Below are 24485 nucleotides of genomic sequence, written 5' to 3'. Positions count from 1 at the left end.
AAGGTATGGACAGGTGAAGGATGGATATGGATGACGGGAGAGAGTACAGACGGGCGAGGGGAGGGTACGGATGGGCGAGGGGAGGGTACGGACGGGCAGGGGAGGGTACGGATGGGCGAGGGGAGGGTACGGACGGGCAAGGAGAGGGTATGGACGGGCCAGGGGGGAGGGTACGGACGGGCGGGGGAGGGTACGGATGGGTGAGGAGAGGGTACATATGGGCGAGGAGTAGGTACAGACAGTTTAGGGGAGGGTACGGATGGGTGAGGGGAGGATACAGAGGGTGAGGGAAGGATACAGACGGGTGAGGGGAGGATACAGAGGGTGAGGGGAGGATACAGACGGGTGAGGGGAGGATACAGAGGGTGAGGGGAGGATACAGAGGGTGAGGGGAGGATACAGAGGGTGGAATTACATCCTTACATACTCCACCCTGTAATGAAACATTGTGAGTAACTTGCACTGGCTACAAAACTAATCAAACTCAGGCCGTTTACTGCAAGCAGCTCAGCCTGAGGGGCTAACAGGCATTTCGCCTGAACTCTCAGTCAGCGAAGAAAGAGGAGCCCCAGTTTTGAGCTGAAAAGCAGAAAGGAGTAGCAGCCCTGGGCTATAGACGGCAGTTCAGAGATGGGGTACGGAGTGTGGGTCAGAGGGGGTAGAGGGTGGAGGTGCAGCAGGTCGGAGCATGCAGCTCCAGGCTTGGAATAACAGACAAATAAACTAGAAAACGAAACAGTATTAACCATCTTCAGCTGCTCAGAGCTGTCAATAGTGGCAGCAGTCTGCCGTACATTTTGAAATAAGTGCCCTTTGGACAGCCATCTCCATCTGAGTGCCATTAGTAACATCACCAGAAAGTGCTCAAATTAAGAAATGTGATTACCTTTCTTTGTCCAGACCAGCACCATAATAGGAAAGCAGCTGAAATTAGACACTAATAAACCCTGAGAGAGCAACAATACTTACATTTTTAGAGCTAAGTGCTACCCTTTAAAAGTACATTTATTTTCCAAATGATATTATTTTGTTTTAAAAGGCAGTCCTGTTTAAATGTTGAATAAAATCTAGCTTTCTTTTCAGAAAGTAAATCTATATTCCCTAAAGGAATTTACTTGTTAATGCTGTGTGGGATGAAAGGATAGGGAGGAGGGGGAACTGAATGAAGTAATTGTCATCATCGATACCAGGGCTTTTTAAACCATTTAAAGCTGTTAGTGTCACTGTTCATTTATTGATCCATTGCTCAACTCAATGCTGGAGAGATTGTACTGTGCGTGTGGTGTAACATTCAGATTAATGGGGTGCATTTCATCCAAACACACCCAAATGATCAACATGCAAACTCCCCATTGTGTTTGGTAATAGGCAAAAGATTGCTCTGAATGCAGATTGGGAGCTGCAAGGTGTTGGGGGGAGGAATGGAAGGGATGAGGTGGGTATGGAAGTTGTGGATGGCAATGAAAGGGGATGGAGTCAGAATGGCGCGCAGTTGGAAATGGTGCGGCACGGGGTGGTAAAGGAGGGAGATGGAGTGGGAATGGAGGGGAGAGAGCTGGGAATGAAAGGGGATGGGGTGGGATGCAAATGAAGGAAGAAAGGATTAGAATGGAGGAGTGACAATGGAAGGAGATGGGCTGGGGGAAATGCAGAGTGTTAGGGCTCAGGAAAGAGTTGGAACACTAAATGCTCCAAGTGGAATCTCTGGAGGCATTGCCAATTTGTATGCATACACCAAACAGAAGCAGAAATGGAGCATTTGGGACTCAAACCTGCCTCACCATTCAATAAGATTGCAGCTGATTCACTGGCATTTTGAATTCCACATTTCAATCCTCTCCCAGTAACTCCAGCAAGTTAAGAATATCCACTCCACCGCCGAAGATAGAGAGCTCCAAGCTCTCACAGCCCTCTGAGACAGGGAAAGAAGAAAACTATCCTAAAACTTTAAACCAGCACCCACTAGCTGGGAACCTGGTCTCAAGATTATACACCCTTACCACATCCAACCTGTAAAGACCCGAGCAGGATGCTGTACACTATAACTGAGTCATCTCTCACATTTCCAAACTCCAGTGGAAACAAGCTCAATCTGCCCAACCTTTCCTGGTAAGATAACCCACTCACTCGAGGTATCAATCTTGTTCTCCTCCTTCAACCCACTCAGACACAGGTGGATCGGAAGCAATGGTGAAGGTGAGTTTCACTTGATCACATCAGGGTGGTGTGCAGATTTAGCAGAAGATCAGTGAACACAGTAGATACACCACTTACCGGAAAATGTACCTTTTTGGTTTGTAATTGGCTTTGCAGATAAACCACCCATCCAGTCCTGGCCTTTCAGCTCCATTGATTCGAATGACGTGAAAAGCATGCAATTTCTGGGATGGGAACTACTTGGTAACACTGGCCATTCATCAGACTACCCTGGTTCCTTTCGTTCACTGAGATGTCCCTGCACACTGTGGAACCACTGATGTGTCCCTATACCCCAGGCACCGAGCAATTAATGCTTAATACAAACACAGGGGTCTTGACCTTCACTGTTTAGAAGAAAATTCCTAGAAGCAGTTCTTATATGCAGCTAAACCATCAATGCTGCTTGAAGAGTAGAAGAGGCAAATCAGATTGTTCCAAAAGAAGTACCAACACAATCGACATTTCCAGGAGTACATTTAAGGCAGATATTATATTTATTTTCCCTGGGCTCCCTAGCCTCACAGCTCAGTGTTAAATCCAGTATCTGGCACTGAATAGCAAATACCCATTTAAATTCACAAAGGGTCTCAGGCGTTGGTGGCCACGTTGAAGTAAGAAGCTGCTTTACCTAAAAACAAAATAAAACCGGAAAGAATTGGGGATGCTGGAAATCAGAAACGAAAACACAAATTGCTGGAGAAACTCAGCCGGTCTGGCAGCTTCTGTGGAAAGAAATCAGTTAACATTCCGGGTCCAATAACCCTTCTTCAGAACAGTTTTATCTAAATCCTTACAGGCTCCCCCACGCACCCCACACAAACTGAAGACGATTACATCCACACTCTTGCCTCACTCAGTCCTTTCCAGTTGCCCGGTTCTGTTTTGTTTTATGTGGGGTCCTTTTCATTTCAAGCTGACAATAGCCGCCCTGATCATTCAGTGTGAAAGGCAAGAGGGTTTCTGGATTCTGTCGAAAGTGAAGCATTTGGATTTCCCAGTCGATCAGAGGGGAGGGGAAGGTTTTGATAACAGCAGCTTTGCCTCAGTAGGTGAGAGAGAAGCATTGTTCCTGTGACCTCTAGTTGCACACTAGTCAAAAGGTCAGGTCACTGAAGACGATTCACTGGATTTAAAAAATCTTAATATGCAGGGTCATGGGAGGGGAGGTCGGGGCTTGGGTGCGGGGTGTAGACAGATGAAAAATTTGAAACACAAATCTCTGGCCGGGCTGCTTTCTTTGGTGGTAGATTCCTAGCGGTTTATAGAGCATTTAGAAGTACATAAACTCTGAATTTGGGCTTACCGTCAGGCTGCTCGTGGGGCGCACAACACACACAAGTTGGACAGCGGTCGAGAAAGCTGCTCTCGCCTTGTAGTACTGGGATCTGAAGTGCACAAGGTCTAACACAAAGCCAAAACAGTGAGTGAAGAAAAGCATTGCCACCTTTTGCTTTTAGCTGGAGGCGGAGATCAAAGGGATGAGCTCCCAGCAGCAGACTGGGGATAATTTTGAACAGCAGCAGAGTTTACTGGAGCTTTCCAAGTCGATATAAAATGCTGAAGAGTTCTGCAATGAGGTAGTAACCAATCAGAAAGACAGCAATGTTGTCCTCAAGACCCAGAGGTAGCCAATAAAAATAGCTCTCTGACACCTTCCTTTACCATCTCTCTCTCAGGCACATATTCATCAAGCCCCTGATGCATAATCCAAGTAGAGATACATTCATAATTATTCCTCAACACGACCGTTCTGCTTGGAATTTGTAATCACAGCCAGTCTGGAATACAGTGCGAAATAAGTTGGGGGAGGGGCGGGGAAACTGACCGTATTACTTTTTCTCTTGCTTACAGCTGGAACTGAACTTCAATTTCTGAAAAAAATGATTTCCACTCGTCAGTTCTGCTTTGGGACGGTATTGTCAAAACGCTACACTGAAACGCATTCCAGGTTTTCAGTCAGGAATCCAGTTCGGCAGGGGGACAACTCTCTGTGCAGGAATGTGATTAACTCTTTCTCCTGAAGTTTGAAAGAGTAGCTGAGTGGTTTGCAGTCACATTCAGGGTGGGGGTTAAGACCTGCAGGCAGGGTCAGGATGAGAGCCACAGTGATGGCATGGGTGAGAACATTGTGGGGATTACAGGCAGGCTCAGGATGAGAGTTACAACCAGGGCAAGAGGAAGTAGCGATCTAGGAGTGCGTTTCTAAAAATCCCTGACGGCAGTAGGGCAGGTGAATAAAGTGGTAGGTAAGACCCTTTCTTGGACGTGGTACTGAATACAAGAAGAAGATGTAATGCTGGAACTATATAAGATACAGTTGGAGTTTTGTTTACAGTTCTAGTCATCACATTACAAAAAGCAAGAGGGTACAGAAGAGATTTTTACAAGAATTTTGCCAAGGCTTGAAAAGTGCAGCTATATGGCAAGGTTGGATAGGCTCAGGTTATTTTCTTTCAGTCAATCGTTTTGTTGGAAATGTCCAAAATTATGAGGAACTGGATGGTTCAGACAGGAGATAAATGTAAATGAAAATGATAAACCACTCAGGGCTGATCCAGCACTTTCATGCTTTTAAATGGCTGAGAACCAGCATTGTTTATTTGTCATGGAGGGTCTCACACAGTGAAGTACTGTCCCCATGCATCAAAACCCAGCCCCTTAACCTTAGCTGTGGACTTTGATCCAACTCTATTTATGGTGGCTTTGTGAATTTAAACATATAGAGTACATTGCCCAGACAACCTTCAGACAACATCATTCTCCACAAGGCCTCTGTTCCTTTCTCTAAACAAAAGAAAACTCCAGAGAACTGTGGATGCTGGAAATCAGAAACAAAATCATAAATTGCTGGAAAAGCTCGGCAGGTCTGGCAGTGTCTGTGCAGAGAAATCAGAGTTAATGTTTTGGGTCAGTTGACTTTTCTTCAGAACTGATTGTAGATAGGGAAAAGGTCGATATTTAGACTAAAAATTGGGCAGTGCAGGAAGGCATAAACGATAGGTAGAGATGGAGCCCAGAGACAGACAAAACAGTTGGACAGACAAAGGGGATAGGGTCTAGGCCTGAAACGTCAGCTTTTCTGCTCCTGAGATGCTGCTTGGCCTGCTGCATTCATCCAGCCCCACACTTTGTTATCCCGGACAGATGAAGGAATGGGTGAAGGTCAGTATGGGAGAACGAACAGCGGCTAATGGAGACCATTAGTGGCTGACAATGGGCTGGTTGTGGACGCAGCCTATGTAATGGCAGGGTCCGGTGTGTAGGGGTTGGGCTAAGGACATGGGAGAAGGTGCTCAGGCCCTAAAATTGTTGAACTCAATATTGAGTCCAGACGGTTGCTAGATTCCCCAAACGGAAAATGAGGTGCTGTTCTTTGAGCTTGCGCTGAATTTCACTGGTGCACTGAAGCAAGCCAGAGATTGAGGTGTTAGGCAGGGAACACAGAGGTGTGTTGAAGTGGTAGACAACAGGAAGCTCCGGGTCATTTTTGTGGACAGAATGCGGGTGTTCTGCGAAGCCTATTTTCGCCTCTCTCTGACAGGGGTCTCTCTTGCTCCCCTCTATCCTGGTGTTTCAGCCCAGTCCACTTTCACTGTAATTACCAATCAAGAAAAATCCTCATGAATGAATATACAAAGTAGCTATGCTAACACAATTCTTCCAGTGACTGCCAGACTCTGATATTGCTTCATTATATGCAGATCATGGGCCAAACAAATTGTCAGTAGCTGGCATCACTAAATCAATTCAAACAACACAATCCAACTACTTTACTTTGCTTTCTGAAGGAGGGTCTCGGCCCGAAACGTCAGCCTTCCTGCTCCTCTGATGCTGCTTGGCCTGCTGTGTTCATCCAGCTCTACACCTTGTTATCCCTACTTTGCTTTGCTGTTAAGACATGCCCTACACTGCGCCAATCGAAATCAACAAATGTAATTTTATGTAGATCGAAGAGGCACTGAAATAGTGGGGACAAAACCTTCTCCGTCCTAGTGCCTACGTCATCTTCACGCTTGAACAGACCATTAGTCAGAATGCAGCTCACTGTCAGAGTTTGAACAACATCAGGGCTATGATGCCCTAATGGAAACCGAATCACTGCGGCCCTGTTGTCTAGAACTCTCTGCTTATGAGGAGCCAACCTCAAGTGAAACTGTTAACTTGGCTGAAAAGGAATGATGAAGGGGAGAAAATGCTGTGTTATTGAACATGAATTACAAATAGTTTGCGTGTGCACAGCATACTTCATTGACTCATCAAACAGAGAAGGCTTCCTGACACGTTACAACCCTCTGATGCCAGCATTGTTTTCGCTAACAACTTTGTTTTCAGTAGCCAGCAACGGGACATTGAACAATGACAAACATCCAGCACGGTTTTAGTCAAACAGTTTGGGATAGGTAGGGCTTGAACCTGGAAGTTGCTTGCTCTACCACTGTACTGTAAGTGCACGGTCAAGTTTCATCTAAGGGTAGAAATGATATTGAAGTATCTTTCTGCCGACTGGTTAATGAGGGGAGAGGTTCCCAAGCAGCCGCTGAAGTGAAATAGTGACAGTGCCTGAACAGGCAGTATATCTTGTAACTCGGCCAACAGCTAGAGCAGGAATCTGTCACACCGCTGGGAGTTAACAGCTAGGTATGTGAAGAATAATGTCTCAGTTGAAGGGAAGTGATTGGCAGATCTCTGAAACATTGCAGAAATTAGCCTAGGCTGATATAGGGAGCTGATTTCTCATGCCTTTTTCACTGACACTTGTGAACTCAAGGTTACAAGGGCTCAGATATCATCAGGGAGAGGAGTAATTACCATGCATTATCTAAGCTACTTCCCAGAGTGGATAGTGACCCTAATGAACACTGCACTGCTTGATAAATGATTATAATAAACAGTCAGTGGGAACAATAAAAATTGAGGGGTGCAACTGCAAACCAGCTTTAAGTCTCTCTATGCAGAAATCAGGAGATAAACTTCAGCAATTTTTTTTAAGTTGATAAATCATTGCTATTTTTCACTGGTTTTCTTCTCATTCCTACAGATTACCACAGAACTGAAGGTTGTTTTAGTTTGTCAAATCCCTGCTAAGGGTCTGTCTGTGACAGCTGAAGTAACCACTCACTTCAACAGCAGTAGCGGGGAGCAGGAAGGGAGATCAAGGATGCTCCTTGGGGGAGCTGCCCTCTGCCCCAGACACTAGCTGTGCTTTAGGAGACAGGGCAAGCTGAGAGCTATGTGGGAACTTGATCTCGGGGTGGGGGGGCATGTTTCACTATGAAATCAGACACATAGTGGTCTCTCAGGGGCCAGAACTAGAGGCACTGACTTATATTAGTAGAGGCAGTGCAAGTCATTGTGATCCTGACTGTTCCAGCCAATGAGAAACCAGAATGCCACATGGTGATTCCATCTTGCAAGTGACCTACACCCATGGTATCAATGGGGGTATTAGCCGTACCTCAGGGTATTAGCATTGGCTGCGGAGATTTTCTTTTCTGTTTAATTGTTCCTGAGAATGTGGGCACCCAATGCTTTCTGCCCATTCCCCAACAGTCCTTGTACCAAGAGTTGGCAGTTAAAAGGCAACCATATTGCTTTGGGGTCTGTAGGCCCAGACTGTGTAAGTATGCCAGATTTCCTTTCCCTAAAGCACATTACCAAACCAGAGTGGACTTGATTGGCCAAATGACCTTACTTCCACTCCTATGTCTTATGGTCTTATGGTCAGACGGCTTAACCTGAGGGTCACTACACCTTAGCTACTTGGGAAGGAGGAGAGGGTGGAGGTTGTCCTTCATGGTAACCTCACATGGTGCAGAAGTTGAACTCTCAGTCTCTGCATTGCAAACCCAGCTGACTAAGAGACCAATGGCTTTAATGTGATAACAAACGGACAATCTATTTTAGTGGTGTCGGCTGAAGGATAAATACTGGCCAAAGGACATTTGGAAGAGCGCCCCTAAATTTCTTCAAAATAGTCCCATCATGTTGTTTCTGGTCACCCGAACTGTCAACATCTGTACACTGACCCAGCCCACACCCTGTCAAAGTTTCCCAGAGGGTGGCGACTCCAGTACTGTTCCACGTTGCAAAGTAAGATGACCCTTAATCTGGATTCTCCTCCTGCAGTGCATATCTTCTCCTGGTTATGAAAGTGCAACTTCTCCTGTCAGGAGAACAAATGTAACTATGAGTTGCGTCTGACCCCATTGACAGATGTGACCATAGCAGTGCCTCCTTTCATGTTATGTCGTCATCTCTTTATGCAGATCCACTTTACGTACTTCTCTATTCATTGACAAGTTATTAATGTGCATTGATCTTCACTGATGGCCCTCCTTTTCTCAATACACCTGTGCTATTGATAAAATATTTGTGCATACTTCCTTGAATAACGTACCAAGGGAATGAGTGCTTTATTAAAAACCCCAGAAAAGACAGGCATCGAGCAGTTAAGGGCCAGGAATAACAAGGGACAGGGGAATGAATTTAAGGTTTTCTCAAAAAATGAGGAGGTTACAGTGAGTGCAGGGAAGAGCTCCCTCTGATGGTAGGATGGATTACACAATACAGTAACAAGACTTAAGCAGAGAAAGCCATAGGAGTGATACAGCATGGAAAAAACTTTTTGACTCACCATGTTAATGCCAACAAACAAAAACAAAACTATACTGAAGATAACAAGGTGTAGAGCTGGATGAACACAGCGGGTCAAGCAGCATCAGAGGAACCGGAAGGCTGACGTTTCGGGCCTCGTTGCTCCTCTGATGCTGCTTGGCCTGCTGTGTTCATCCAGCTCCACACCTTGTTATCTCAGATTCTCCAGCATCTGCAGTTCCTACTGTCTCTGAAACAAAACTATACTAACTGCATTTACCTGCGCTTGGTCCTCAGCCTGTTATGCCCTGGCATTTTAAGTGCATATCCGGACACTTCTTACATGTGAGAGTACCTGCCTCCACCATTCTCTCAGGAGGGATATTGCACATTTTTACCACTGTCTGGGTGAATTTTTTTTCCCTCTCAGACCTCCTCTAAGCCACTTAACTCCTTGCCTTAAATTTTTGGGCACAGGTCTTAGACACATCTCTCAGGGAAAAATGATTCTCACAATCTACTAACTGTAAGTCTTTCATAATTCTGTAAAACTCCATCAGATTTCCCCTCAACTTTCTCTGCTCAGGGAAAACAAACCCAATCTGTCTGTCTCTCCTCATAAACTGAGACTGTTTGTCCCAGGCAACATCCTAGTGAATCTCCTCTCCAGTGCCATCATGTCCTTCCAATAATGTTGCAACCAGAACTGCGCACTGTATTCCATCTCAAGTCTGAGGCCAGACAGCTGGAGATGGGGCGGCATGGTGACTCAGTGTTTAGCACTGCAGCCTCACAGTGCCAGGGACCCGGTTCGATTCCAGCCTCGGATAACTGTCGGATAACACCTTTTCATCCTCGCCCCTGGCTGAAGCATATGTCCATTTGCGCATCTGCTTGCAAAATTCTAATAGGACCAAATCATGGTAGACACAGGAAGTAAGTTCCCAATGAGCAGGGGAAACCAGGGGGTCACAGTCTGAGAAATATCTTCACCTAGAGACTAGGGAACCTGTGGAATTCACTGCCGCAGAAGGCGGTTGAGGTCATGTTTTCAAGAAAGTGTTAGATAAAATTCTTAGGACTAAAGGGATCATAGAGTATGGGGAGAAAGCAGGAACAGGATGTTGAGTTGGATGATCAGCCCTGATCATATTGAATAGGGGAAACAGACTCAAAGAGCCAGTTACATACTCCTCCAAAACAGAGCTCTGGGTCTGTTGCCAGTTATTGGATGTCTGTAGATTTTGACTCCATCCATCGCCTTGATTCACCCCTAAGGAGTTTTGCAAATGTTTTACTTTGAGCTGACCTTCTGACAGCTGGAGTATTGCCAAGTCACCTTCTTTTATCTGTTGCACACAGAGTGCTTAAACGTTTACTGGGGTGAAGTCCTGAGTACATCTGTCTGATACCTTGATCGACCTCCGAGCTGAATTCCTTGTCTCCATCCTTTACGAGTTTCTATCTGTTCAAAGTTTTGTACTTCATGTCCAATCCCATTACCCAAAGCCTTGACCACTAACTCCATACCCTTCAGTGAATCCTCATCCTTATCTCTACAGCCTTGCGGTCCAACAAGTGACTAGATTGGATTAGATTAGATTCCCTACAGTGTGGAAACAGGCCCTTTGGCCTAACAAGTCCACACCGCCCCTTGGAGCATCCCACCCAGACCCATCCCCCTATAACCCACACACCCCTGAACACTATGGGCAATTTAGCATGGCCGATCCACCTAGTCAGCACATCTTTGGACTGTGGGAGGAAACCGGAGCACCCGGAGGAAACCCACGCAGACACGGGGAGAATGTGCAAACTCTGCACAGACAGTTGCCCGAGGCTGGAACTGAACCCGGGTCCCTGGCGCTGTGAGGCTGCTGCGCTAACCACTGAACCACCGTGCCGCCCTAAATTTTTTTTCAAGTTTCATAACAGGAATCAATACCAGTCCCTGTTCTCGCTTCTCAGCCAAATGTGTCAAATCTCCATCAAAAGCTGAAGACGTAGGGATTGCACAGGAGGTCAGGGAGTGTCTGAAGAGTGAAGTGGAAACTCTATGGTGTCACACTGCCTGTGAGACAAATATACCTCACGCAATCTATTGGCACGTAGTCAAATCTGCACCACTTACTGAGCTACCCAGAATGTCGCACTGTAATTGATTATAGTCATGTTATTCAGGGGAATGACAATGGATGTAAGAGGGGTAAACTATGTTTAATATCATTTTGTGATGTGGATTGCATAAATTTACTGCAGACAGATGTCTGTTTAGATGAAGAATACTTGATTATTGCAATGAAGTTGATTACATTCATACTTAACTTGATAAATAAAGGCTGGCTGACAAATTCCTCCTGGGAGAATTAATGAGTTCGGACTCATGGCTCACTCGTTATTTATCTTATGACTCACATATCAAACCACTGAACAACACTCGAGGCACCAATTCTCTTTAATGACATCTGCATAAGTCTTGGATGAGACAGGTTTCTTGGGTCAAATCTCTGGGAGACTCCTTTGGCCACTGTACCTACCACTGGCAAATACTTAGCCATTGGGGCTTAAACTTCATCTTGGATTGTGCAATCTTTCAGTTTAGTTACAAATCGGACAAGAAGAACTTGGTTAAACTCCTGCTATATCTTCATCGTGTTATTCTCTTAACTGTTTGAGTAATACCGGAAGGATGATTAACCATGATCCATGAAGGGCTGTAGGTCTCCCTCTCCCTTTCTCGAGTCATACAGTACAGAAGCAGACCCTTCTGTCCAACTTGTCCATACTGACCATAATCCCAAATTTAACTGGTACCATCTACCTCTGCTTGGCCCTTATCCCATCCAAACATTTCTTATTCATGTACTTATCCAAATGTCTTTTAAATGCTGTCACTGTGCCCACATCCACCACTTCCCCTGGAAGCTCATTCCACACACAAACCACTCTCTGCGTAAAAAGGTTTCCCATGTCTTTTTAAAATCTTCCTCCACTCAGATTAAAATCATGCCCACTAATCTTAATATCCCCCAACCTGGGGAAGAGACAAATAAATAAATAAATTCACCTTGTCTACGCCCCTCATGATTTTATAAACCTCTGTAGAGTCACCCCTCAAACTCCTACATTCCAGTGAAAATAGTGCCAAGCCTATGTAACCTCTCCTTATGACTTAAACCCTTCATTCCTGGCAACATCCTGGTAAACCCCTTCTGGACCCTCTCCGGCTTAATAGTATTCTTCCTAAAGCAGGGCAACCAGAACTGGACACAGTACTCTAGCAGACACCTCAGCAACATCCTGCACAACCTCAGCATGATGTCCCAGCTCCTATACTCAAAGGTCTGAGCAATGAAGGCAAGCATGTGGCAAAGCCTTCTAAACCACCTTGTCTATATGTGATGCAAACTTGAAAGAATTATGAACCCAAACCCCTAGGTCTCTGTTATAAAACACTACCCAGGGCCCTACCATTTCGTAGATTCTTAAGTGTCACTCTGCATCAGGCAGACCTCCGTGAACTACCACAGTCAGAACTGATATTGAAACCACAGCACTGACATCATTATCACACTCTTGTCATCAAGTTAACTAATCCACAATAAACTGAGAAGGGACAACTTGACTTTGATAAATCCACCTCGTTAGAAACAGATTGCCTTTTCTCCATGCTGGATGTTTTTGAATTACTTGCAGTTGGTAACTATGAAGTGAACAAACCTGTTATTCTCCAGATCTTGTGAGTGACCTTTACAAAGGGTCGGCGCTATGTCAGCTCTTTTCTACTCCCTTGTGCACAATAAGGCTGCAACACCATTCCCCTTACTGCGAGACTCATTCATTTTAGAATTCTTGGATGCATTCCACGTGAACTGACTGTCTTTTTCACCTTCAGCGACTCACATTTTAAGACTTTGTTCCACATGCAGTCGAGTAACGGACACAGTTTCAGTCTCTATACTGTAAAAAAAATAGATGAGCTCAGCAGAAAGTGCAAAATCAAAAGACTTTAAAAGTATGATAGCAGAACGGACAGAGTACACCAGTCAGAAAGACTAGGGCATTTTACAATGCATAAAATGAGGTGACCTTGTAAAGCTCTTTAAAATGATGAAGCGGTTTGACAAGAAAGACACTGAGAGGATATCCCCTCCCAGGGGTCCATAAATATGAGACAATCACTAATAAATCCAGGAGAAACTCAGAGAGAGAGAGAGAGAGAGACAGAAAAATGTGAAACTCACTATTATATGGATGGGTTGAAGTTAGTAGCATAGATGCATTTAAGGGGCAACTAAACAAATACATAAGGGAATCAAAAATTCTAATTATAAAGAGCATTGAGAAGAGCAAAAATAAATGTAATGTCTATCTTTTTAGCTTCATTTCTTATGGTCCCAACTTGCACTATGTATAATCTGTATATCTGTAATGTAGTGTAACGTTTTTTTTATTTTTAACTTTTGTTCTTTATTTTCGCTATTTTTTTGTACCTAGATATTTGTACTTAAAATGGCACTGTGTATTGGCGACATTATACACTCTTCACTGTACTTCTGTTCTTTTGTAACCTTAGTACACGTGACAATAAGCCTAATTCTAAATGACGACATAGGCCTGCTTGCCTGGGAAGCATGGTAAAAGTCAAAACTTAAAAAAAACAGATTATCTGAACAGTCCCTCAAATCATTTGTAGGGACTTGCTGCACTCAAATTTGTTGCTTTGTTTCCCACATCTCGACAGTTAGTACATTTCAAAAGTACTTAATTGGCTGTTAAACACATTGGGATATCCCAACATACCACATAGCGACACAGAGTTTTCTATTCCTAGCTTTCAAGGAAGAAACCTTTGTCTGGGTTGCTTAATAAAATGCACCAGATCTAAAGACACTGCACTGACCTGTCTTATCTTGCTTGTTTAGGGATTTTTGTTGAGGCAGTACCAGTTGACAACATCCACAAAGGGATGGAGGAGCCAGACTTGAAACAGCAGCATATTTGAGAGGAAGAGTTCAGAGCTGGAGGAAGCTACAGAGTTATGTTAGGGTTAAGGCCAGAACGGGGATGATGACTTTCATAGAATCCCCATAGTTCAGAAACAGGCCATTTGGCTCATCAAGTCCACACTGGTCCGTCCCCCTACCATGCCCAGTAACCCTGCATTTTCCATGGCTAATCCATCTAATTTACACATCCCAGGACTAGGTGGGCAATTTAGTATGGCCAATCCACCTAACCTGCACATCTTCGGACTTTGGGAGGAAACTGGAGCACTCACAGGAAGCCCATGCAGACATGAGGGGAACATGCAAACTCCACACAGACAGTTGCCTGAGGGTGGAATTGAACCCAGGTTCTCAGTGCTGTGAAGCGGCAGTGCTAATCACTGAGGCACCATGCCACCCTAAAATTCTTCTCTAATTCTAAACTTGTAAAATTGCAACTGGTCATGAGAACAGTGTCTCATTCACTGTGGAGGTGGGCCCGGCCACGACCTCGAGCCATACTGGGGCTTTCGGCAGCATGGTGCAGTTTGATAGGGTGATGGGAACAGGCTTGGCTAATGACACTAAGCCAGCACATGAGCTCGCATTAATTTCATTACATCTTGTTCCAGGCTTGGTAACAAGGTCAAATTTAATTTAGAAACACTCAAACATTCTGCAGCCTCAATGTTGGTGCTTAGTGGTAAATGTTTCTCGCTGCTAAGTCCCTTGTGTCCTTTCCAATGGGCTATATCGACAGCAGTCCTAGTCTGTCCTCATGGAGTTCTAAGGATTGATTTTGACTTCTGGGGTCCCAAGCAGTGGAGCAGGGTGGGGGTGACTGCTTGTTCCTGTGGCGAAGACCCAGTGGAAGCTGCAGGGAGGCCCTGGAATAGGAGGAGAGATGAGTTTAGCGGGGTGGGGGGTGTTTGAGGCTGGTTTAAAGCCCACACAGTATCTGTGAGGACTGGAGGGGGCAGTGTAGAAATAAAGGCAGCCCCCTTTGGACGGGCCTGTACACAAATTGGCTCCTGCATCACAAAAGTGGCTATACTTCATCGATGTAAAGTAGGACAATGGTCTCCATTCACAGAGTGTAGATATCACTGCCTATCCCTAATCACCCAGAGGACAGTTAAGAGTTACAATGTTGTGGGTCCGGAGTCACATGTAGCCCAGACCAAATTGGGACAGCAGATTTCCATCCCCAAAGGGTGTTAGTGAACCAGATGAGTTTTTACAACAAATAATAATGGCTCTCATGACAACTCTTAACTACAGAGTTTTCTTGAATTCAAACTTCACCATGGTAGAATTCGAAACCACGTTCCCCAGCCTCTGGATACTAGTCCAGTGATATTACACCTTCCTTGGTGTTACCTGCAAACAGACAGCGATGTAGGGAAACAGCAGAACAGTGGGACTAGCTGAATTACTCCTTTGGAGGGTTAGCACAAACAGCAGGCTGATTAGCTCCCTTCTGTGCTGCAAATTGGAATCGAGGAGATCAATGCCAAGTCATTGCTAATATAGAAACACACCGCAGCAGTTGTGGGGGAGAGGGTGAAGGAAGAAGTTTGGGTTTTGTAGTTATACAACATGAAAACTGTGACAATCCAGGGATAAGGTATGGCTATAGATGGCCTGGACCTGAAAAAGGAACAGGATACATGTATTTCCTTTCTTGCTCACCCGTTGGTACTAGGAGAATCGTGCAGGGCACACGCACCATCGAAGACTGTCCTGACAAAAGCCACTGCCATCCAATGACATGTATAGAAGCTCACTTTACACTTTAAATGGGCTCATTAATCACTGCTCTCTGGAGGGGTGCCACTGTCCAGGAATGGAGTGCTCTCAATCCCCAATATTTCCCACAGGCATCTATTCCATAATCTCCTCTTAAAGCTCTTCACTATCATTCCATTTCATTTCTTGACAATTAAAATAATCCTTTATTGATTCTCAAATATCTTCCCAATGCTGCAGGGGGCTGGGGTAGTCCATGCATATTTTCTAACTCATTACTGTCAATGTTTCAGGCTTTTGTCTCTGACTATGGTCCCAGTGCACTTCCTGCGAGCGAGCCTCGCCATTTCATTGCACTAAAAGTTGTAGCAATTCCTGTTCCTACAGATATCCCCTGCCCTTTAACGTTCACACTATCCCAGACTGATAGAGCGGTTTGCACATTATTTCTCCCCAAGAAACTCCTGCATGGAGAATGATCAATAGTCCCAGTCAAGGTGAGCGAAAAAAGGAAGCAAAAAATTTCCCTTGCATCGTTCATGTCTTCACGGAATCTCAAAGTCAGCCAATGAAGGATTTAATTTAAAAAAATTGTAATCACTGATGCAATTTAGGACACACAGCATTCTCTTTTCGCATATAACTTCCACAAAATAACAACCTGAACCAGGCTCAGTTCAGGGATAAATATTGGACAGGACACTCCTCTTCTCCTCCAACACTACTCTTCTTTGAAATTCTGTGGCAGTATCTTTTACCTGAGGCAGCAAATGGCTTGTTTGAAAAATGGCTTCTCCTGCACCCTCAGTACTACACTGGGTTGTCAGCTTAGATCTGGGGTCAAGTCCCAGTCCTACAATGGTCTGATGCAGATGGCGCTATCAACTGGAAGATGGCTGATATTACTAGATTCACTTTCAGGAATCAAATGAGTATTAAGCACAGCACAGACCACTATACAACAGCAGAGATAAAGCTGCCTCATGCTCCTGGCAGCAGATTACTCTAACAAAAGCAGGTCACACAAAGCCTATGACTCACTTTTGATTGCCTTTCACTGCTGCTTTCATTTTTATTTTCAGCGAAAACACTCCACCAGACTTTGAAATGCTGTGACTCGTTAGCCACCTCCTTTCAATACTTGAACCAGAATCTGATGGGCACAAGGGCAGACTGTCTGATCTTCTGCTCCTTTACCTGTTGCACAGCCAGTGAGGTTGGAGTCCAGGGAACCCTGTCCGCCAACACTGTGAAGGTAGCAGCCAGTCTTGGGATCTCAAGGCCATGATATTAGTGCACCACCGTAACGGTGACGGGCATCACTTTGAATACAAAGTGGCACCAGAGGGACTGGAAAAGTGCATGCTGCAGGGCTGAAAGTCACAGCTCCACAGGGCAGAGTCATCACCCCAAAGCCCTGCTTCGTATCAAACTCCAATGAGCAGATGGTAAAGGGGGTGGAATAGTGGAAGGGCAGTGAGGTGACGAACAAGTTAGTTTTTGGCCATTCGTGCATCATGGAGAGGCAGGAGGAGACAATGTTCCACAATGTCAAGTACACACTGCTGGAATAGCTTGGAGGGAGGTGTGGCTCACTCTGAAATGCATTGCAATGTGCTCAACCATTTTTTTTGACACCACTTGGAGAGAATGGAATTGATCAAGGCCTGACTTCCATTATTGGTGGGTGACCGAGTTGAGATTTTCTCCATGGCTGTGGAACCTAGCTGTGCGTAAACGGACTGCGATGCCGTATCCACAACAACGATGACAACTCAAACATATTCGATTTACTGTGAATTGTTTTGTGATGTATCAAAAAGCAATGTGCAATTTCTTTCATTTCAGTCTAATGCATGTTACATCAGTATAGCTTCGGGATAAACCAACACCATCATCTCTATCATTTCAGTGAGTTCATACACATGGAATCATAGAATCCCTACAGTGTGGAAGCAGGCCATTCAGCCCATTGAGTCCACACTGACCCACCAAACAGCATCCCACCCAGACCCACCCCCCATCCTACCCCTGTAATCCTGCATTTCCCATGGCTAATCCACCTAGCCCACATATCCCTGGACACTATGGGAAATTTACCATGGCCAATCACCTAACCTGCACACCTTTGCACTGTGGGAGGAAACTGGAGCACCTGGAGAAACGCACACAGACGTGGGGGAGAATGTGTAAACTCCACACAACAGTTGCCCGAGGCTGGATTTGAACCTGGAACCCTGGCACTGACAGGCAGCAGTGCTAACCATTGAGCCACCGTGACACCCCTCTAACACGCTCTAAGTTCAATCAGAAGTACTTCACAAAATTCAAGATTAGCTTTTATCATGAGTGCAATGGCCTTTCAGAAAGCACATTAATGTAATCAGTTCAGAGTCGGCCTGCACTGATTCTAAAGAAAATAGAAGAGGTTATAAGAAAACAATTTCTGAAACTTACCCAAAAAAAATGGACTGGTATTCAAACTGACAATATGTCATCAGACTGGGGTAACCACTGAAATAAAGTGACTGCCCAGACAACAGGCTCTTGTGAGATGAAATTGACATTGAAATCAGCTCCCTAGGCACCTTGCTAGTGAAGCCAAATAGGCACGGACTGAAAATCGGGCAAATGCACCAAGATGAACCTCTCATTTAAGATCTTTACTATAAGCTCCATGTTTCAGGAGCAATCAATAGATTATTCACAGTGGGGTGTATCATTCAGCAGCCGCACACTATAAAAATGGTGCAATTCCACAACAATTTGTTCAAGTTCAGTTGGACCTCACTCCCCAATCTCGAGAAACTCTAGCCCAGTCCTAACCCTTCAAGTCATGCTACCAGAATTCAAAGTCTTGCACTTGCAAAGGAAAGCAGGACTCCAGGTGAAATGGGTGTCTGGTACATTTTAGTTATTCTGGCCATCACTGCAGAGTGCCTGGTTAAACATGGACGACAAGTGAGTAAGACTGGTGTAAAGCTGCCTGGCAAAAGATACCCAAACCCCTGTGCAATCTGACAATCATATATATACGATGGTACTTTGTGTGAGCCTTTCCTAACTCTGAAATGGATGCTGGGAATTTGAAGATGGACAGTGTGAACTGTTAAATATTATACTCTAAACATACCAGCACTTTCGCACACAAGTCTTAACTCCTCCAAAACAATTTAACTCCAATCTCTCTACATGGTTAATATGGGATCTCGGCACAGCATTGTCTGTGCACAGCAATTCTTTTAGGTGTAGCTGGCTCATTCAGCTCAGTCACTCGACCCAAAACGTTAACTCGGATTTCTCTCCACAGATTCTGGCAGACCTGCTGCGCTTTTCCTGCCATCTGTTTATGTACTCGGCTCATCTTTGTCTTGGATATCAGGTGGGCAAAGCTGGCTACCCCTGCCTTCATAGAACATAGAACATTTCAGCACAGTACAGGCCCTTCGGCCCTCGATGTTGTGCCAACTTGTCATACCGATCTGAAGCCCATCTAACCTACACTATTCCATGTATGTCCATATGCTTATCCAAAGACGACTTAAATGTACCTAAAGTTGGCGAATATACTGCCGTTGCAGGCAAAGCGTTCCATTCCCTTACTACTCCCTGAGTAAAGAAACCACCTCTGACATCTGTCCTATATCTTTCACCCCTCAATTTAAAGCTATGCTCCCTCGTGCTTGCCATCACCATCCTAGGAAAAAGGCTCTCCCTATCCACCCTATCTAACCCTCTGATTATGTTATACATCTCAATTAAGTCACCTCTCAACCATCTGGTTTATAAGTAGACAGGCTCCATAGATGAGCTGAAGGCATATGGCAGCCGCAAAGAGAAGAATATGCCAGATAGTATCAACATCAGAATCCAACTCTCTGTGGACCCCACTGCGATTTCGAAGGGTTCCAATGTTGTTCTGTCATAGCTGACTTTACCTATCATGTCAGCATGGAAAGAGGAGGTCACAACTTCTCTGCCCAAGACGGCAAAAACTTAGAGAGTTGTGAACCCAGCCCAGTCCAGTCCACCATGCAAACCAGCCTTCCATCCATTGAGGGACAGCAAGAACTGCAGGTGCTGGAGTCAGAGACAGAGACAACAAAGCGTGGAGCTGGAGGAGTACAGCAGACCAGGCAGCATCACAGCAGCAGGAAAGTTGATGTTTCAGAAAAGGGGAGGGGGAAGGGAGCTGGAATATTAGAAGAAGGGGTGGGGCTGGGAAGGTAGGTGAGATAGTGACAGGTGAGTGCAGGTAGGGTGAGGTGGGTTGGTCAGTGAGGTGGAAGGGGTGCATAGGTGGGGGAGAAGATGGATGATAAAGTTTGAGGCTGGATGAACACAGCAGGCCAAGCAGCATCTCAGGAGCACAAAAGCTGACATTTTGGGCCTAGACCCCCTCTGATGAAGGGTCTAGGCCCGAAATGTCAGCTTTTGTGCTCCTGAGATGCTGCTTGGCCTGCTGTGTTCATCCAGCTTCACACTTTATCATCTTGGATTCTCCAGCATCTGCAGTTCCCTTTATCTCTGAGAAGATGGATAGGTTGTGTCAGGTCAAGGAGGCGGGGATGAGAAGGAGGGATGGCCATTGGATGACGCTGGGGGTAGGGGCATTTTAAAACTAGTGAATTACATGTTTAGGCCATTGGGCTGTGGGTTCCCAAGGTATTGCTCCTCCTCCAGTTTGCGGGTGGTGTCATTGTGACATTGGAAGTGGCCCAGGATGGACGTGTGGGAGTGGGAGGAGGAGTTAAAATTGTTGGTGACTGAAAGATGTTACCATTTGTTGGGTACAGAGCGCAGATGCTCTACAAAATGATCTCCGAGTCTATGCTTACTCTCACTGATGTAAAAAAGGTCATATTGGGAGCAGCAGATGTAGTAGATCATATTGACAGATGTGCAGGTGAACCTCTGTCTAATGTGGAAGATTTGTTTTGGGCCTAGAATGAAGGTGAGGGGGTGAAAGTGCAGGGGCAGGTGTAGTACTCCCTGTGGTTGCAGGGAAAGGTGCCGGGCGTGGTGGGGTTAGCGGGGAGTGTGGAGTGGATGTCCTTCTGTTTCAAAGACCTTAACCTCCCCCCTCCGGTGATTCAAAATGCCCTCAACCACATCTCCTGCATTTCCTGCCTTTCTGCCTTCACAACCCCTCCCTCCAACAAAAATAAAGACAGAAGCCCCCTATGTCCTCACATGTCACTCCACCAACCTGAGCATCCAGCATATCATTCTCTGCCACTTCCGCCACCTACAATTTGACACCACAAACAAAGAGATATTTCCCTCCCCACCCTATGTGCCTTTCGAAGGGATCACACTCTCCACAACTCCTTCATCTGCTCCACACTCCTCACCTTCCCCTGGAACTGCAGGAAGAGATACAGCTGCCCCTACACCTCCCTCCTCACCTCCTTCAAGGTACAAAGCAAGCCTTCCACATCAGACAGGAGTTCACCTGCACATCCGTCAACTTGGTTTACTGCATCTGCTGCTCCCTGTGTGGCCTCCTTTCATCCATGGACTCCGTCTATGCTTCCCATTGCCTCGGTAAAGCAGCCAACATAATCCCACCCCGGTTATACCTTCCTTTCACCAGGCAGAGAATACAAAAGTTTGAAAACACATACCAACAGATTTAAGTACAGCCTCTCCAGCACTATTATCAGATTTTTGAATGGGCCGCACATATATTTTTCTCTGCACCTTCTCTGTAACACTCTACTCTGCATTCTGGTCTATTACCCTGATGTGCTTTTGCAAGATATGATTTCCCTGGGTAGCATGCAAAAACAATACTTTTCACTGCATCTTCACCACCTTTGCTCCCATGGCCAGACACTTTAATGAAGGCTCATTGGGGATAAGTTATAACGGTCTTCTATGTTCGAGGGCATTTCCCTTGCAGCTGCCAGACTGAGCAGACTTATGTTAATTGTAGATCTTCCAGTTCTGGAATCCCACTGGGATTCAGGGTACATGTGTACAGCCAAGGCCTGCAACTGACAAAAGGAAAACGCATTTGCCTGTGATGCTCAGCAGGAAGATGCCCTGACAGTTGTGAGAGTAATAGTGGTCGCCCTCGGCTTGTACAGCATCATGGTCCATGTATATTCCTCACATCCTGCCACTACTCCTCCATCAGAGACAAAGATGTTTGCCAAGACTACAGATTCCCCGTGCTTAAAGAAATCAAGCAACGCACCAAGAACATGGTCCAAGGCAACTGAGTCAAGTGTTACTAAGCTCCTCTGCTGTACGTTTGATATCCAGCCCTACCATGACAGGGAAGCTTCCTACAGTATCTAGAATTTCCTTGGTGATGACGTTCATAGTACATCTTCACATTTCACCTTTGAACTTCTTATGCAGTCAGCGATGGCTTTCTACCTTTGTTTTCAATGAAGCTGTTTGTTCTGCTGAGTGACCTGTCGCTTTTTTGATCCCTTCATAAACGTCCTTGACCTTAAAGTCATTGAGGTTGACAGAACAAGAAAAAAAAAGCCCCTTTGGCCCATCACGTCTGTGCTAGACAAAAACAAGCATCCAATTATTCTATTCCTGTTTTCCAGCATTTGGCATCTCCTGAAAACGGACAGACACAGAAACTATCATACAAGGAGGATGAACCATTCCCGGCAGCTATGCAGAATAATCCAAAGTAACGTGGGGAGTTAGCATGGGAATAGACATCACATATGCCCAAAAAAATTATATCTTGATTTCTATGTACTGTTTAAATTGGATCTCACCTAGTATCAAAGTACTCACCTTTTAATACAGGCAGTCAGTCAAGGGGAGTGACATATCCATTCTTTTTCTGCTAACTCAAGTACAGAATTAATCGAACAAAGAAATTAGACTGCATTCCCCAGCCTAGATACAGGTTCTCATGATAATTCTGAAGTATTTGGCAGCATTGGAGCAAGTCAATAACTGGCAGAGCACGGGTTTAGAGTATAATCTATTACTTACTCTTTCTTTCTGAACACTCCACCACTAGTACTCACCCATCATCCACTTTAAGGTGTAATCCAGGTACATTTTAAAGAGTTCAGGGTCTCTGCCTCCACCATCAACTCAGACAGCAAATTCTAGACATCAAGCATCCCCTGCATTAAAAATGCTTTTCCTTCTGCCACTTAGCTTGAATCTAACTTGGTTTTTGAACTCTCTGCCTTGGGAAACAGGTTCCTTCTGTCTATCCAACATATCATCCTCTGACATTTCTGCCAGCTGCAATCTGACTCCACCACCAAAGACATTTTTCCCTCTCCTCCCTTATGTGCTTTCCGGAGGGACCACTCTCTCCGTGACTCCCTCATCGGGTCCACAGTCCCCTCCAGCCTCACCATCCCCGGGACTTTTCCCTGCAACTGCAGGAAGTGCTACACCTGCCCCTTAACTCCCCCCTCACCTCCCATCCCAGGCCCTAAGAAGACATTTCACATCAAACAGATGTTCACCTGCTCATCTGTTAATGTGATATACTGCATCCACTGTTCCCGTTGTGGCCTCTCTACATCGGGAAAACCAAACGGAGGCTTGGGGACCGCTTTGCGGAACACCTACGCTCAGTTTGCAACAAACAACTACACCTCCCAGTCGTGAACCATTTCAACTCCCCCCCACCGCCACATCTCCTCGGACGACATGTCCATCCTGGGCATCCTGCAGTGCCACAATGATGCCACATGAAAGATGCAGGAACAGCGTCTCATATTTCGCTTGGGAACCCTGCAGCCAAGGCTATCAATGTAGACAACACAAGCTTCAAAATCTACCACCCCCCCCCACCACATCCCAAAACCAGCCCAACTAGTCTCCGCCTCCCTAACCATTCCTCCCACCTCAAGCCTCAACCCCATCTCCCACCCACTAATTTCATACCACCCCCTTGACCTGTCCATCCTCCCTGGACTGACCTATCCCCTCCCCAACTCCCCACCTACACTGACCTTTACTGGCTCTAACCCCGCCTCTTTGATCTGTCTATCTCCTCTCACCCTATCTTCTCCTTTATCTATCTTCTATCTGCCTCCCCCATCTCCTTACTTATTTCAGAATCCCCTTCCCCTCCCCCATTTCTGAAGAAGGTCCCGACTCGAAACGTCAAGCTTTCCTGCTCCTCTGATGCTGCTTGGCCTGCTGTGTTCATCCAGCCTCACGCCCTGTTATATCCTTCTGTCTACTGTCTCTCTATCACTCACCATTTGTACACCACAATCATGCCGCCCCTCAGCTTTCTCTGTTCCAAGGAAAATAACCCCAACCTCTCCAATCCCTCCTCACAGCTACACTTCTCCAGCCCTGATGACATTCTGGTAAATCTTCTCTGTGCTCCCTCCAAAGCAAGTGTTGTCCTTCCCGTGATGTCGTGACCATAACCGCACACAAAAATTCAGTTATGGCCTCACTAGTTTCTTTATGCAATTTCATCATCATATTCCTATTTTTATATTCCATACCCATACCAATAAAGGATAACATTCCACATGCCTTCTCTTCAACTTTATCCACCTGTAGAGACCTGTGCATTTGCATGACAAGATCTCTCACTTTATTTACCCCTCAGTATATTCCCATTTATTGTGAATTCTCTTTTACTGTCTGACCTTCCTAAATACATTACCTTGCACTTATTAGAGTTTAACTCCATTTGCCACTTTACCACCCAGTCCACCAACACATGTATATCACTTTACAGCTATCCTCTACATTATAAATTATTATATAAGCTGTAAACTTTTGTGCCGTCTGTAAACTTCCCAGTTGTGCCCCTCCACATTTAAGTTCAAATCATTAACATAGAAAACTAACAGCAGTGGTCCCAACACTGAGCCCCGTGGAATACCACTTGAGACAGCTTTCCATTCGCAAGTTCAGCCATCGATCATGATCCTTTGTTTCCTGTTATTAAGACAACTTTGGATCCAGTTCGACACATCACCCTGTATC

The sequence above is a fragment of the Stegostoma tigrinum genome, chromosome 12, assembly GCF_030684315.1.
Source record: "Stegostoma tigrinum isolate sSteTig4 chromosome 12, sSteTig4.hap1, whole genome shotgun sequence".
NCBI classification, from domain to species: domain Eukaryota; kingdom Metazoa; phylum Chordata; class Chondrichthyes; order Orectolobiformes; family Stegostomatidae; genus Stegostoma; species Stegostoma tigrinum.
The sequence above is the reverse complement of the archived record's forward strand: the minus strand, read 5'-3'. Positions refer to the sequence as shown.